Genomic DNA, 16569 nt, shown 5'->3' with positions numbered 1-16569 from the left:
CCCAAAACAGTTAATATTTACAGGGAACGCTGCCCTTCAGTTTGTCAGCAACAGAGCTGCTGATAAATTCAGAAGTCGAGCACTGCGTAATGCTCTGCAATCATCTTGTTCCAGGAGCAGATCACTTCAATTGGACTGGACTGGCAGAGCTCATAAAGGCCTTCAAGCCAAATAAGCAAAGGGAGGAAAAAAAAAAAAAAAGACTACCAGGGAAGCTACTGGTATTTGCTAAATGATTTTCACTTACTATTCTACTTATAAAATGAACTCCCTTACTCGGTCTACTGTCCTACTCCCGTGTTCATTTGAGGGAAGGGCTGGACAGAAACTCGGAAGATCTGCTGACCTTCCATTCCTAGTGGGCAAGTGGCTCCCGCTTTTTCCAAAGTGAATCCATACAATGACCAGGAAAGGAGAGAGACAGTGAGACAGTATAATAAGTACCGTAAGCTTGAGGTAAATAGGGATTTAAGGCTGTTATTACCTACTTAGGTTTGCTTGAGTCTGCCTGTGAGCAGGGTGTTGGCCTACAAAGTAGAGGACGGAACTGTAAGAGCAGCAGGAAGAGGGGGGGGGGGGGGGGAGAGGCTCTGCCCCGATGAGGATCCGGCAGAACCCTGCAGCACAGAGAAGCGGTTCATCACAGAAGCTTCTGTCCCAGAAGCACCTTCGGCCCGGGATGCAGGATGCCTTTTCCCCTCTAATGGACCTTGAAGCCAGGAGCCTTCGTTCTGTGCCTGAATACACTAGTTGGCTTCTGTGTGTTGCCGTGTCGCTTCCCTACTATGGGGCTTATTCTTGCTAACATTAGTTTATCGCCGCACCTCAGCTGTGGCTCTCCCTCTGGGACCTCCGGCTACGTGATGATGTTCTGTGCCTGCCCTGTCTGGTATCGCAGCCACTGGCCACACGTGGCTGCTGAGCACTTGAAATGTGGCTAGTGCGGCTGAGGACCTGAATTTTTAATTTTAATTAATTTAAAATTGAATAGCCACCTGTGGCTATGGCTTGGAAGTAGCATTGGCTTGGCAATGTCACAAGTTACAGTACTTTGAGCGATTTACTAGGGCGGGGTGAACTTCGCTTTCCTCTCCAGTGCAAGACTGGTGAGAGGTGCTTGCTGCCTATGAAAATTGCCATCCTGAGTACGTAAGAGGTGCCCACCTCTAGGGGGAGCCCGAGACCTTCTCTGAATACCTCTCCCTTCCCACTGCAGAAGAAACCCGTTCCTAGTCTGACCCTTCCTACCCAGTGAAATGAAGTGTTACTCAGGGTTGAGAGTATAGATTAAAGCAGTGGCCCGCGAATGTGGAACACAAGGGTAATGTTTGTAAATACCCACAGAACTTGAATGGTAGGGAGGCAATAGATGCCTGATGCCCGAAAGGAAGAACACTTGCTAGCTAGACCTCACAATCCGCCTGAGTGCACTCACTCTTTTCTTCCTTCTAATCTCTATCCTAGGACAAGATTAAGGTATTTAGAAGCCCTACACTCTTAAAGATTATGGTGTTTCATTCATGTATCGTTATAAGTGCAAACAACATGAGAGAGTAAAATAAATGTAAAGAAAATCAACAGTTTTTTCAAAAAGGCTGTTGCACTAAGCACGATGGTGAGTCTGCCATTTGGGTTATCAGGGACGTCCCTGTCTCCATCCCAAGCACTTTTTTGTTAATCCAGCAGCTATCACTGTGTTTTGGAAAGACTTCGTGGTCTTTGGGGCAGGCAGCCCAAACCAGTAGCCCTCTCATGGTAGGGAGTGCTTTCTCTTACTCTCCTATTCCTGATCCGCTAACTTCGGATCTGCCTCTTCCTCCATTCGGAATTAAAAACCAAAGACGTGGGACAGACTTGAGCAGCACAGCAGAATCAGCTGGAGGGCTTGTTAAATAAACTACAGACCAAACGGCCCCATTCCAGAATATGAGACTTGGTAAGTTTGGGTGAGGTCTGAGAATTTGCATTTCTAGTAGGTTTCCAGAAGATTCTTATGATGCTAGTCTGAGGACTGTACTTTGAGAACAACTGCTTTAGGTCTTGCTTTGGAATTTAGGGTCCAAAGTCCAGCTGGTAAGGCTAAGTTATCTTGGCTCCTTTGCCTGCTGTGTAGTGTGTGTGTGTGTGTGTGTGTGTGTGTGTGTGTGTGTGTGTTCCCAGGGAACTCTTAGAGGAGCAGTTGTGGCTGAGGGCGAGAGCCGGCATTTCTGAGTCTCCTAACCAAATGCAGCCTTTAACATAATCTTTGAATAGCCTTTAACATAATCCAAAACCCCAAGATCAGGACCCAAACAAATATTGCTTCTATTTTCTTTTCTCCCTTTTTCCTATGTTGCCATTTTTTATAAACTCTACTCTCCCTTGGTGAGCCTATGACTTTTCATTTCCTGAGCCATATTTTAGACTCAAGAATATTGTCTAAGACAGAAGCAAGTCAACCACTCCTGTTTTACTGTGCCCGTAAGAGAAAAGAAAACAGAACTGTCCCCCCCATGACATCGCCGTTTTTTCCACACCTGTTGGGAGAGCTGGACCCTGAAATGGTGATTGCCGGGCCGATGACAGGTCTCCACAACCAAACTTCCTTCCATGGTGTGGAGGAGTTGAGGCTGAACTGGAGGTCTTAAGAGGTTGTGGAGAAGGATATGAGGTTGCCTAAGACGGTTTTCTAAACAGAGAAAGAATTAACTTTGAGAACTTCCGGCTCCGGTAGAGCTCATTTGGAAGTGGGCCGCTCACCAGTCCCCTGCTCATCAGCTCTGATTCAGTGGGTCTCATTTCATAGATGAGGACCTGTCATTTATTTAGTATCACACATCCTGGCATGGCTGAGTTTGCAGTACAGTTGCCTGACATAACCTGTGTTGTTTCTACATTGGCTGCTTCTGTTTTAATTAGGTGACATTAATGATACCTCCCCAGAAGAGAAAATTCCACCTTCATCCTCTCACTTGAACATGACAGCATCGCTGGTGGCTGACACTGCAAGGGAGAAAGAACGTTAGCTTTCTGACCCTATCACACATTCAAAAGCTGCAGGGACAGGAAGAGTGTGTTATGCTTACCTCTTGTGTGAGAGCACTTTTGTAAATAGTCCACATATCTCAGGGCTCCAAACACACACTTTAGAAAAGTCCAGATGTTCACAGACACTCTGCAATCAATTTAACCTTGGATAATTGCACTCTTGCTACCCAAGGGCAGCTTCAACAGGATGTGATATATTTTGGTTTTGGTTGCTCTACGTACCAATAGCCCAAGAAGTGCTGTTATAATAACCCACTTTATCCCAGCTAGTGGCTGATCTCCAAGGAGCTCAACGCGTTTTATTAGTTTCTTATTAGTTATCAAAATTGAGGTCTTCCGAAGGAAATAGAAAGTCTTATTACTTCCATTTTACAGGTAAAGCAGTCAAGGCCCAAAGGCTAAATGATTGTTTTGTGGTCTCACAGAATCCGGAGCCCTTGTGTTTCTGGGGTCAGGGGTCTAAGATCTAGAAGTAAAAACAAAAGCAGAATCCTGCTATATGAAATATATGTCTTGTCATCTCCCACCCTAAAAGAGAATGGAACTTTCTTTCTGGCAAATTCATCATGACTTCTACTTGACTCGTGGAATAACAAAACATTTTTCTTTCTCCCTCATTTTATGCTGTTTTTTTTTTAAGTAGATGTAGGCATGAGATATTAAATATCAACTTAGAAGAAGTTTAACTTATATTTTTCTTTTGTATAAAATAATCAGCTATATTCAGAAAAATGTCCCCAGATTTGGAACTTTGTAAAGGCATAGATGGTACTTAAAAATTCTGCTATGCCGTGCATTTCGTCTTTATGCTGTGCTGTCTTTATGACTAGTGTGGTTGTGTACAAATACCAATAGTCCATAGAGGAAGAGGAAGCTGTAGGTTAGGTACCTCCTATTTATTTCCAGGGTTCCTCATGCTTACTTCTAACATAATGCCCATCCCACCGCTCTGGAGTTAACTATTCGCTTGTCTGAGTCTCTGAAAGGCAGAAGCTTTCCCTTTATCATTGTACCCAAATATACAGAAGAGAGCCTTGTACTTATTGGGCATGTGTGCCTCTGATTTATTCCATTTGCCTCGCTGGAAGCACTTTCTATCTGTATACACTCTGTTCTGTGGCGTGTAGACCAACCCACACAGAAGCTATCGAGAAGCTGCCTTGGGTTCAGCCAGTAGGCGGCACCCACAGGGGATTTAGGGCAGGTGGAGAGTGGGATTAGGGTAGGCTCCCTCTTTCCTGGGTTGCCATGGGTTAGTGCTCTCCATCTACTAAAAGTCACATGACAGCGTTCAAAAACATTTCATGATGCTTTGTTCAGAAATGACGGATGGACTTAAAAAAAAATGAAAAGAGAAGAAAAGAAAACAAAACAGAAAACAGCAAATCATTTGAAGGTGACTCTTTCCAGAAACCTGAAATTTAAACTAGGCTGAGTGTCAGAAAGCTATTTAAGGTAATTGATATGGTTTGCTGTTAAAATACAAACCAATGAGACCTTCTGATAGGTTCTAATGTACTCACATTTGCATTTTTACAGAGTTGATTTTTATTCACTCGTGAATGATACGCATGTATACCTGAAAGAGACCCACTTCAGGCTGATATGTGATTAAGTGTTTAATTGTTCTTCAGAAACACCTTCCGATCTTCCGTACTCACCATGCCGGTCACTGTGGTCAGAATCACTTGGTAGAAAAGAGGGGACTTCTCTGATGTCTCCGATGATTTGGCTCCAGATTTAGAAATGGCAAATTTTAATCCTCCTTTTATCTTCTCGATGTCACACCGATAACAGCATGAGGAGTCTCAGAAGGCACACCCAAATCAGAGATTCTTAGAGCTGAAATATTTCTCCTCTTTGAAACCTCATAGGATTTTTGAGCATTTCCTCTAACACCTGTCACCAGTGAGGACACAGATGTCTTTCTTCCTCTGTGCTCTTTGTAGGCTTTGGCAGGGTGATCGGCGCTTTATACTCAACTCCCAATGGCTGGAGTAATCTAAGGGGTCATCCAGTCACTCTTTATGATATAAACCAAGAAACTTCTGTACATAATTTCTTAGGGATGGTCATATAGCTTCCATCTGAAACTTTGTTACATGCAGCAAAGCAGTTTAAATCTGCCTTGGTAACTTAACCAGATTCACTCCTTTTTCTAAGGACAGTCTGTGCATCTGACGTCAGTCTTCTTGCTTTTTACTTACAAGTCTGCTCTTCTAACTTAACATACTTGGTAATTTTTTTTTTCTTTTTCAAAATTCCCTGTAGTATAATGATTTCAGTTCATGTTCAGCTAATTATACTTGTGTGTCACTATCTCTTTATATGGCCCCAGATATAAATCTATAGATTTGGTCTGATTACTATAGGATGTGAAACTTTTCCTCTCATGTTCTGAACATCATGCTGATTTTAATGCTGAATGAGATCCCATTGCCTCCAAAGACTGAGTTAGGCATTATCATCACCCAAATGGAAAAGTAACTGTTGGTGTTTTTGAGAAAAGAAAGACAGTGTTACGCTGAACCACACATCATTATCTAACTGTTCAACTAGAAAAGAGGTCCGTCCTCAACAGGATTTACTGAGGTCTGAGTTCTCAATAGAGAGAGTTTCTGTTGTCTAAATAACTTTTATCCTGTGTCACAGAGAGGCAAGGTGCTGGAAAAAACACAGCATGAGTACATACGGGTTTTTTTTATTTGTGCAAAAATGCGTTCCATATACCATTGAAAAAAAGTTTGGTAACATGAGGCAATAATGTGGACAAAGAAGAGAGAGGATATGTTAAATCTAGATTTGCACACAGGCCAACATTTTTATAATTTTTAAAGAATAATTTGTAATTCCCATAAAGTGGACTCACTATACATCACTGTTATAGCCAATAGTTAGAATTGAACAGATTTGGCATGCCATATTTACTCCCTCGGAACCCACAACATGATAAACTATATTTAATTTTTACTGCTTCCTTGGGATACAAGACCAAACTATTGGTGGGAGGAGGACCCCTATTATTCATTCGAGTGTTTAAATGTAATTCTACTGATTGGGAGTGGGAGGGAGTGTAGAGTAAGGTTAGGTGAAAGTTTTCTCTAACTTGGAACTGAGAAGTAGATGTTCCTAGAATTTATTAAATAGAGAAAAGTAAATCACTATTGTATGGTAAAGAACTTTCGTTTAGATCAAGGAAGAAGCCAAGATAGAGTCTTCACATCACGTAAGAACCATAAATGGTCATGGCCATTAAAGAACTCTACTATACTTCCAGTCAGTTAAAACTTCCGTACTTATAAGTGATCATAGTAGTACAAAGAACTTACAGAAGTTGGGCTAAAAAATAGTAAAATTTGACAATGAAAACTATACTTAAAATGCACTGTGTATCATGGGCCATTTATAGGATAGAGTTCCTCCAATTCACCCAGTCCAGTGGTTCTCAAACTTACTGAGCACCAGGTACTCAGAGGTATGCATTAAAAATGCAGATTCTCAAACCCCACACCCTGAAATTGTAATGTGGTAGGTCTCAAGCAGGACCTCATATAACCGAGCAGGACCTCATATAACCGACATTTTAAACGGCCTCCCTGTTGACCCTGACGCTGTGGTGTTCTGCCCATTCTTGGAGAAACACCAGGTTAAAACCATCCATAAAATGTTTTCATTTTAATGGGTTTCTGAAATATTGCTGCCGTACTTTCCCCTCAAAGGAGACTTCTGGAGTTAGTGGGTACTAATCAAAGAAGAGACATGAGGCAGATTTAAGGATTTTTAAAAACTTTTATTTTGAGCTAATTTTAGACTTACAGATTTATTGATTATTTTAAAAGGCCTAGTTCTGAAATGGTCCTTTGCTGGTACTCAGCATGGTGAAATGATCAGGTGTGTGTGTGGTAGAAACATGGGACCTGAGCTCCTTGCTGCTTCTCACCTATACTGTAAAGTGACACACGTGCATATAGTTATATAGGCTTTCTATATCTTCATTTAGAAAAGCCTCACCATTTATTGATACCGGGTGTACACTCTACTTTTCCTCATATTTTTAGACTTCAATATATGATGCCAGCCAGCTTCGTTGGTTGAGGAACGATACTATACTCCAACTATACCATACTTAAATTCAGCCTTAAATATCATAACAATTTTAGAACATACTCTGAATATTCACTGCTAAATTTTTCATTAAAAAAAAAAGTATGTGTAGTCTCTGCAATAGTCAATGGATTTTATCCAGCCATTAAAAGTTAAAAAAAAAATTTTTTTCCAGCTTGTAGGAATGCTAGTGACCTGTGCTCAGTCTCTAAACAAAATACCTCCACTAAATATTTCAGTTACACACTATGGTTGAATTTTGTCATTCTTGCATGTTCCAAGTGATTTTAAATATTTATTTAGCTTAATTCAGCATGAGTCATTTCCTCCTTGATTTTAGTGGTAACCTCAGAACATAGAATGATTGAAAGAAGGCATCATTATTATGTATTAATGGTGAAAATTAAGTTAAAATATATTGTAACAAACTTGCGAATTTCTAAAGCTGACAGCAATAAGGAATATACCAAGAAGACATTTTCTCTTTATTATTCATATTAAATATGCCACTTTTATATTCTGTAGGCAGAATGAGACCCAAAAATATGGTAATTATATTTGAATACTATGCAGTCAATATACTTAGAAATTAAATATGTCACGCAGCCAAATTCTTGTCTTACTGGTTACTAGTTTAAAAAAAAAAAAAACTCCTCAATGGGGCACAGCTGTTGCTGTTAGTTAAAAATCCCTACTGTGTAAATTGGTATTTAGGTACACTCTGAAAAGTGAGGTTTTTGCGACAATAGGCTATTATAGCTTCTTCATAATGGTTAAGGCCTATCACATAAACCCTTCTGTGTTCTGGTTCACTGACCTACTCCATAAAGCCATTATAGACTATTGTGCCGGACCAGCAGCCCCAGGGATCCAGTAAAGACCTATTTCACATCTCAGATCCCTGCTGATAGAAGACACATGTTCTCAAAACCCAGCTACAATGCATAAATAGGTATAGGGAGTTTTGAATTTGAAACTTCCATTTTACATAACTCAAACTGGGTCTCGTTTTTGCTTCTGAAAAATCCTCACACGTGTTGGAAAGAGAGAAAGTAGTGTGAGGGGATAGGTGGGGGAGGACTGGATAGACTGACTGTTACAACTTGAAAACACCTAGAAAACCTTTTCCCCAAAATGATGACTGAATCCAGTATAACACTGGCAAAGGTAATTGTCAGCTTAGAATGCAAACGTCCTCCCTCTCCTTCTGACCAGGAAGATTTGGACCAGCCGGAGGGAAGCAGCAAGGTCTTTATCTTTTTGCTTTGTCATCAGTTTCCACTCTAATAGACTTCAAGAACATAGACACCTTCTGCTAACAGTACTAAGGCTGTGGGCCCAGGACACAGCTATTAGGTAACAACTGTGTTGGAGACAGAATGATGAGAGCCGACTGGGTGTGGTCTGAGAGGAGGTATTAAATCCCACTGTGGATTGTAAGGTTCTATTCTTGGCTCAATTACTGGTGGATGATTTGACACTGAACTTTTAACAATCGTCAGCCCTGATCTTTCCAGCTGGAAGACATTATGACAATGTCTACATGCTATGAAGGAGATCACACAGCAGTTACCTAAGAAACTACTTCTGCATGAAAGAAACAATCACGGCTTGCCGTCCTGAGGGTATAATAAGAACATATTTGCAAATGATTTGAATGAACTTCTGAATAAGATTACTTTAAATATAGCAAACCGTAAAACTAGGTTGACGTCTGAACTTAACCCTAAGTCATAAATAAGTCCCTCAAGTAGTCTTGTGATTTCTTTTTTTCTGATTTCTTTCATAGTGTTTGAAAATTTTTAAATGAGATCAATCATGAACCATGAGGAAAGAGGCCTACGCCTACATTCCATAGCTGGTCTTCTGATGTGCATGGATAACTTGAGAAAGTGCACATTAGAAGCAACTCAATAAAAATGAGAAGTTGTAATCAAAGAAAAAATGTTGTCATTAACTTGAATTTATCCCAAGAATATCCCTCCCTCTAAATATATTTCCCAAAGCCAAGAAGGTTGAATAGCTCTCCTAGAACAGGTGGTCATGCGCAGCATACTGATATCAGAAATCAAATTGGAGGATTCCAGGAACTTCTTTCATAGACTTGGGCCTGATTTTCCCAGCTGCCCCCTACAGTTGTGTCCTCTCAGCCAACACATTCGGTGTGATCCCGCAGCTCTGTGCAAGCACCACACCTCCATGCTCGGTGATCTCCAGCAAGTGAGCTAATCAACCTTTGTCTCCATTTTGTCATCTTTAAACAGGAGCAATAATAATAGCCATTCCACATGGCTGTTGCAGGATTTACTGCCAGATAGCACTTAGCGAGCTGTCGGACATAAAACAGGAGCCTCGTAATCTTACCTGTTATAATAACAACAATTATAATTGTCATTATGAGGCATCTTATCATCCCTCCCAGCTAGTAAGGTTTTGCATCTCTACACAAGAATATATGACCTTCCACACTGTTCTTACTGAAAGAATGAATGAATGAATGAGTGAATGAAAGAAAATAGAAAGCAATCCCTTAAGAGATATGGAGCTTGTATACTATAAGACAACATAACTAAGGTTGCCTCCTGCAGCCCCTCCTGTTTATAATTTCAGACACTCTCCCCTTATTTCCCTCCTCTATGCTCCAGACAGATAGTTATGCTTCTTGAGAAGGTGGTTGACCTTCCTGGACAAAGAAAGAGTCTTGATTGGGATAAAAGATTGGGTGTAAAGGATAATTTTCCTGTGGTAGATTCTGAGCAGCACCATTCACTTTTAAATAACCCGAAGCCAAGAAAATAGAAAGTTAGGGGTTTTGAAGGAAACAGTATCAAAAACAACTGAAACACTAATCAAACAAATTTGAAAATAACCACAAAAGACCTGGGATATAAAAGTGCTATAGAGATAAGCTAGGAGAAGAAAAAACTCAGCTCCAGATTTAGCCTGGGAGGAGGAGTTGAGACAAGAGAGCTTGGTGACATCAGGAGAGGATCTGAGACCCTGCTGAAAATATCTCCAAGGGAACAAATGCTCATTCTCATAGTAGTTCTTGTCTTCAAATTTATCCCGGGATTTCGGAGTTATTCTAATTAATGACTCATGCATCTTTAAACATGCAAATTGAGAGGAGTCTGAGTGGGAAGAGCTGTTGGACATTCGTTCTTTGGCATGAATGATATTTCCTTCAACTCCTTCTCAGTCTCCCCCATCTCAGTAAATAGCAGCACCACCCTTCCAGTACTCAGGTCAGAAGCCCTGGAATGACGTTTCTCTCACGGTGCACATCTGATTCATCAGCAAATTCATAAGCTGTCAAAATCCACATAGAGTTTAAGCACCGTTCGCTACCTCTACTACTCTGCTCCACCCAGTCCGTGAGCACCTCTACCCTGGATCATCCAAGAGTTTCCTAACTGGTGTCTATGCTTCTGCCATTGACTCGATTAAAATTAGGACCAAGTATGTCCCTCCTTTGCTCAGAACTCCGTTATGCTCTCCTTTCACTCAGTGTAAAAGTTAAGAGTTTTTTTCAGTGACCTGCAAAGCCCTGCAAGATCTTGCAGTGCACCCCACCCTACATCCTTCACCTTGCCCTAGCCTAGCCATGTTCCTGCCTCAGGATCTGTCTCCTTGTTCCCTCTGCCCAGAATTCTCTTCCCCAGGACACTACATACGTCCGTCCCTCCCTTTCGTCAAGCCTTTCGTCAGTGTCACCATCCCTAGCCCCTCGCCCTAAACTTCAACCCACACTCTACAAAAGCTACTTCCTGACCTATTTCCTATCCACTTTCTTGGATTTAATTGGTTTCTCAACATTTATTACTATCTAACTCATCCTATCTGTATATATTTACCTTATATTGTTTACTACTTATCTCTCCCACAGAAATACAAATGCCATAAGCATCAGAGTTGGGGTGTGTTTTTTTTGTTGTTGTTTTCTGGGTTTTGGGGTTTTTGTTGTTGTTGTTCACTGTTCTGTTCTCAGCCCCTACAGCGTCTTCTACACAGCAGGTCCTCCATAAATAGTTTCTAAGTAAAATGAATGACTGAATGATCTTAATGATATGGTTATTCCCTAAAATCCAGCTGCAGTAGGCCCCCCCTAGGGGCCATCAATATGCCTCTTCGATATCTGTGTTTGGGAGGTGGGAAAAACTTTGACATAGAAAAGTAATTTGGGATTGAGGCATTGGAGCACAGGAAAACATTAGTGAGTCCAAAAATGGAAAATGAGAAAAGTGGATCTCTGAGTACCTAGAATGTATACTGAGGGTATTGTTCAGCTGGGTGACATTTTCAAGAGGTATAAAGAAGTTCAAGAACATTACAAGGAAAAAACCCACAAAAAAAACAGAAAAATCCATAAACCACATTTCATCTAATAATTTTGCCTCCTACAGCCTGCCTCTTCTTCCTTCTTCCAGGAAATGAGTAAAGATCTGTAAAAGGGACCACTGAGCTCTGATGCTTTTAGTACTGCTTTCAGAAGATGGGTTCCATATGGAGAGAGTGCTATGGCCCTACACCCACTGTTAATCCTCTCTCCGAGCCCAGAGTGCCAGAGAGAAGTGAGCACTAGATTGGGATTCTTAAATTCTAGGCTATTTGTGGAAAAGCAGAGCTCTGTTCATCACACTTGTCCCCTCTGTACTCCCACCCTGTCACTGAGAAGACTTCATTCTTGCTTCTCCTGCCTGGAAGATGCCCATGGATCCTCAGGAGGCCAGGTTTATTAGCCAGTAACAGATAGGAGGTAGGCATGGAGATATGGTAAATCATCCTTGATTTGTTGTCTTCAGAAAGACTCTCGCAAAGCACATTTCCTCTTTTAGGGTAATATACTACAGAAAGGGAGAAAAAATACGGGCTAGAGATGACAGTGCCGAGGGGGCAAAAGGAAGAAGTCACAATCACAGATTATTCATGGAACTGTCAGATAGGGAGCTGTGAGCTGAAGGCAGCCACACACTTATTCACATTTATCCTCCATATCATTTTATTCAATCCAACCTCTGAATTACTCGGTCTCCAGAGTAAAGAGTAACGATAGGAGAGAATAATTAAAACACAGCCTCATCCTGGAGCCCTTCCATTACTATTAATTTAGATTATCTTAATACAATTTTAGGTGGGTGTGTGTATGTGTGTGTGTGTGTGTGTGATCTTTGTAATTCAAATACCGGTAACGTAATGCTTGAAACTCGGGGAAGTAAAACAATGAAATATCACTCATCAGAAAAATAATCTCAAACTTGGAAATAGGCGAAGGATGTTAATTCTTTCAGTGTAGCACTGAATTTCTATCAGTGTGGTTACTTCATAGCTCTGAGTTACAGGTGTTAATTTGTTGATTTTTATTGTGTAGATTCAAATAGTGTCTGTCCAATGAAATAGAAAACCTAAATGTTTATAGTTTATTGTACTATAAGACACTAGTTTTATATCTAGCCCTGTGACCTATCCATATATGAGTGCGTGGGTATATGTATGTATTCATATGGATAGTCCAAATGCTCTTTGGACTAATCTTAACATCTTACTGGTTCCCTCATTAGTTAAGGAGTCGAATAAATCCTTGACTTTTTTGCTTCACCTCTGTATGAGAATTATATTTTTAAGTTTTGAAATTATACTTTAATACTCTAAGACTCTTCATTAGCTCTCAAACACCATTCTATGTTCTAGTGAACTTACCTAATGAGACTTAGTTTATTGGTAAATAATTTTACGCTTACATCAAAAACTGATATATTACATTTGTTATTTGTCTTTCCTGTTTTTTTTTATAACCACATCACCCTTTTCTCTCATCCAAGTCATAGCATAGTCAATTCCTATTTTTTCATAGGTCCCAGTCCATACTTGGCCATGATGACTCTGTATCAAGTTATTTGTCAAAGTTAGCTCTGCCTAAGTAGGCAAGTAGAAGAAAAATATTCTATAGATCCGTTTTTTTTCTTTATCCTTATCACTCCAGAAGCAGATATGTAAATCAAAATCTGATACAAGACTTTACACTAAGTTCAACAGAGAGAAAAATATTCTGAATGTCCTACTGGGGCGTTAAATTAAATGAGAAATAATGGCAACCAAAGGTAATAACGTCGTTAAAGGTTATGCTGCAACAAGTTTTAAAGAGGAAAGAACTGAAGTAGAATAATCACAGAAAATACATTTTTAAAACAATTATTGTTCTGCTTTTGCTACTGTGCCTTTAATGTGACACTTTCCAACAGTGACAGCAAGTTTCTGAACATTCGCAGACATAATTTCTTCTTAAGGAAATCTTTTCTTCTAGTGATGTTCAAGTTTTTCTTCATTATTCACATCTTCATTAAAGGGAAACCATAATAAAAGCAAACGAAACATTGCTAAAGCTGATTGTATATGATTAGCGTATTCTGCAATTTGGTATTATTTCTCGCTCATCCTCTTACGCAGCTTCATTGTTATTTTTAGCAACTTTCTTCCAGAAGTTGAATGAAAATACTGACATTAAAGGAAATTAAATAAATGAAGTGAGAAAAATTGGTAAGTTTGCATGATAGAGTTTGAAAATGCTGTTTCTCCCACTTGCTGACTGGATATCAGTGTTGATTAATAGAATTTTGAAAACTGTTAGTATTCTTTCTACATTGTGATCAGTAAACAATAGAGAATATAGAGTTAAAAGGGGAAGAAAATATAAATGATACAAATATCTCTTCCTAGTGAGATTTCCTGTAATGTGGTTTTTCATTTCAATTGAAAAAATAAAATCCTGTTCATCTAAGATGCCAGTTATTTTTGGCAAAAAAAATTCTTAAAAACTCCAAAAATTAAGTTAGCCATTTGGTTAAATGTTCATAATGGTCTCTTTCAGGTTTAAATTTATGAGTGGTTGTTCTTAGGAAGAAAATTAGTTTGTGACAGATCAACCATTGATTTAGACACCTTTAAATATTAAGTAGTAAAAGCTAATTTTTTTTTTAATTGAGGTCAGATTTGGCCCAAGGTCACACGAATATATTGCTCACTGTCTACTAGTGACATTTGCTGAATATTACCTTGGGCTACATTTTTAGCATTCCCTCTGGCACGGTGAGATTAGATGGGATGTTTCTTGGCCAGAATAAAACACAAGGTCGATTCTGAAGAATATAATACTATATTTTTTTTCCATGCAACTTTGCGTTTGCTTATCTATAGTACACAGGCAGTTCATTTTAAAGCCTAGGGCTTATGAACCACTACTAGCACATGCTAAATCCTTCACCTTACAGGATGCCTCCCTACATTGTCCCAGCCTATATGACTACCTCCTGAGCCCTCAGCAAAATCCCTGAGAAAAAAAAAACACAGCGGAGGTCAGACTTCTCCAGCCCGACCGTAATAGGTTGTGGGAGTTAACCTCCCACTGCCTGGGGCGGGTGATCATTTCATCAAGAAGAAAGTTCTCCCCGGAGACAGTGTGAGAAAGGATGATTGCGATATGCAAAGCTACAAAAACTATTATTCAACTCTGTTGTGAGTTAAGTAAAACTGTGTGGAACACCAAACAAGTATCGATTATTTATAAAAGTACTTAGAAAAAAAACAACCCATTGGTAAGTTTGTAATAGGAAGAACAGTTTTGAAATGTCATGAATTATGTTTATTTTTCTTCCTAAAGCCTTTAAAAAATAATAACCCACCTTTGGCCTGAGAGCCGGCTCTGCTCTCATAATCACCCTGTTGCATCCACTTACCCTGATTAGAGTCAATGAGTAAATGAAAACATACTTGAATTTTGTTCTTTGAATGAAATGCAAGGCTTGTTTAAAATTCAAGCATTTTTCTCAACCAAACATATGGATACTTACTAATTGAAATTAAGTAAAAAAAAAGTTTTAAAAGCCATTAATAATCTCCAATACAAAGAAGACTGTCAACTTAAAAATTAAAGTACAATTGCAATTACTTTTCTTGGTATGGCTATTGATTCTCAGATACATGGCACAATACAATGTACTAAATGTGCAGATAGAAGTTTATTTTGTTTTAAACTATGTTTTATCTAGAAAGGCACACCTAGAGGTGGGTTTAGAATCCTGATTACAGGATCGTATTTCTCAGAAACTCAGATTATCTGAAATTTTGAAAATAATGCCTTCACTCCTTGATGTAAATATTGTCAAATACTAGTAGGAGAAACTCAACAAAAGGCCAGTGAGTACACATTTCCTTCTATATGCAGCTTTCTGTCTCTGTAGGTATCTAGGAAATGTTGCTACAGGTGAAGGAGCCTGAGCTGTGCTCTTTCAACTTTCTATTAAATAAGGTGACTGTCAATATCTGGGTTGAAGCTACAGAGCATAGATAGTTCTTTATATCTATAAGGAGTGCAATGAGCCATCCAAGCTAACTCAGCAGAGAGAACATTTACTAACAAAATGATTGTAGACACCCCTTGGCTTGATGGATGTCTGGGATCGGGTAGACTTGAGGAGCCCCTGATGAAGATGGTAACAGATTTGAAAGCCTTTAACAGGCTCCTTTTATCCGTCCTAGCAGGGTTTATTAGCGTGACCAGGCTTCCTGTTTCCTCTCTTTAATGATACTGTGCTGTGAACCAACGAATGTTTTCATTTGGAAAATAAGAAAGCATTGACATGTTATCTGAACTGTGGTTTCTTTAGCGATGCCAAGGGAATAAATATGCTAATTCTGTGCTTTGAGGAATGTACTGGGTAAGGCCCATTACTTCACTGATTTCAATGGCTACCAGGCCCAGGTAAGAAAAGGTTAACAGCACATACCTTGAAATATTTCACTGTGCAAAAGTTTTGACTTAGAACATGGAGAATTTCAGTGACCCTTCCATATACTTTTGACGGGGATTTTCATATTATATTCTCCATAGTAAAATTTAACTCATCATTTGTTAATTAGGATATGTGAAGCAATGTACCTCAAGCTATTGCTTGATTCTTCATAAAAAAAAGCAATTACTATGAAAAGTTGCATCAATTTTGAAATAGTCACAGAATCTTAAACAAACAGTGCATTTTCATAGAGGAATACAAGCCAGCCTTCTTCATACACACACGAATGTAAAAGTCACAGTCCTCGAGGGGATCATATTACCGTGGGCTTTTACATCCGCAGTTACCAGCAGAAGTGCCAACTGGAAAGAGTGTTCCCTGGCTTTAAAACTGGAACGAAACAACTCTCAACATTTGCAAAACATTCCTTTATTATTAGAAATAAATTATTTGTATAAAAAACTGCATGCGTCAACCATTGCATTTATTTTTAGCACAACCCAGGGCTTCGATCCGGTCAGCCGTTACAAGAAACAGATTCATTGTCTTATACGAGTGGAACACGGTGGGACAGGAACGGGAGTTCTCACAATCACAGAAAAATACAAGAATAACATCAGACATGGTTTATTTCAACAGCTTTTTTTTTTTT

This window comes from Ursus maritimus, unplaced genomic scaffold (genome assembly GCF_017311325.1).
Source record: "Ursus maritimus isolate PB19 unplaced genomic scaffold, ASM1731132v1 scaffold_3, whole genome shotgun sequence".
Lineage (NCBI taxonomy): Eukaryota > Metazoa > Chordata > Mammalia > Carnivora > Ursidae > Ursus > Ursus maritimus.
The sequence above is the reverse complement of the archived record's forward strand: the minus strand, read 5'-3'. Positions refer to the sequence as shown.